This window comes from Saccopteryx leptura, chromosome 3 (genome assembly GCF_036850995.1).
Source record: "Saccopteryx leptura isolate mSacLep1 chromosome 3, mSacLep1_pri_phased_curated, whole genome shotgun sequence".
Lineage (NCBI taxonomy): Eukaryota > Metazoa > Chordata > Mammalia > Chiroptera > Emballonuridae > Saccopteryx > Saccopteryx leptura.
Window position 1 is genome coordinate 53,865,126 of NC_089505.1, and position 1,696 is coordinate 53,866,821.

Below are 1,696 nucleotides of genomic sequence, written 5' to 3' on the forward strand. Positions count from 1 at the left end.
TCAGAAAGCCTAAATAGACTAATTACAACAAATGAGATCGAAACAGTTATCAAAAAACTCCCAAAAAACAAAAGCCCTGGGCCAGATGGCTTCACAGGCGAATTCTACTAAACATTTAAAGAAGAACTAACTCCTATCCTTTAAAAAAATTCAAGAGGAGAGAAAACTTCCAAGCTCCTTTTATGAGGTAAGCATCATTCTGATTCCAAAACCCAGCAAAGACAACACAAAGAAAGAAAATTATAGGCCAATATCACTGATGAATTTAGATGCTAAAATTCTCAACAAAACATTAGCAAACTGGATCCAGCAATACATGATAAAAATCATGCATCATTATCAAGTGGGATTTATTCTGGAGCAGCAAGACTGGTACAATATTTGCAATTCAATCAATGTGCTTCATCACATGAACAAATGGAAGAAGAATAAGCACATGATATTATTAATAAATGCAGAAAAAGCATTTGATAAAATCCAGCACCCATGTAAAATCAAAACTCTCAGCAAAGTGGGAATACAGAAACATACCTCAACTTGATAAAGGCCATTTATGACAAACCCACAGCCAACATCATACTCAATGGGCAAAAGTTAAAAGCAATCCCCTTAAGATCAGGAACAAAGCAGGGGTGCCCCCTTTCACCACTCTTATTCAACATAGTTCTGGAAGTCCTAACCACAGCAATCAGATAAGAAGAAGTAAAAGGCATCAAATTGGAAAAGAAGAAGTAATATTAACATTATTTGATGATGATATGATACTGTACATAGAAAACCTTAAAGTCGAAGTAAAAAAACTACTGGACCTGATAAATGAATTCAGCAAGGTGGCAGGATATAAAATTAACATTCAGAAATCAGAGGCATTTTTATATACCAACAATGATCTGTCTGAAAGAGAAATTAAGAAAATAATCCGCTTCACTATTGCAACAAAATAAATAAAGTACCCAGGAGTAAGTTTAACCAAGGAGGTTCAAGACTTGTACTCAGAAAATTATAAAACATTGATAAAAGAAATCAAGGAAGATACAAACAAGTGGAAGCATATACCGTGTTCATGGGTAGGAAGAATAAACTTTATTAAAATGTCCATATTACCCGAAGTAATTTATAAATTCAATGCAATTCCTATTAAAATACCAATGACATACTTCAAAAATATAGAACAAATATTCCAAAAATTCATATGGAACCTAAAAAAACACGAATAGCCTCAGAAATCTTGAAAAAGAAGAATAAAGTGGGTGGTATCACACTTCATGATGTCAAGTTATACTACAAGGCCATTGTACTCAAAATGGCTTGGTACTGGCATAAGAACAGGCATATAGATCAATGGAACAGCCTGACCAGGCAGTGGCGCAGTGGATAGAGCATTGGACTGGGATGCAGAAGACCCAGGTTCGAGACCCCGAGGTCACCAGCTTGAGCCCAAGGTCACTGGCTCAAGCAAGGGGTTACTCGGTCTGCTGAAGGCCCACGGTCAAGGCACATATGAGAAAGCAATCAATGAACAACTAAGGTGTTGCAACGTGCAACGAAAAACTAATGATTGATGCTTCTCATTTCTCTCCATTCCTGTCTGTCTGTCCCTGTCTATCCCTCTCTCTGACTCACTGTCTCTGTAAAAAATAAATAAAAATTAAAAAAAAATTTTTTTAGATCAATGGAACAGAACAGAGAACCCAGG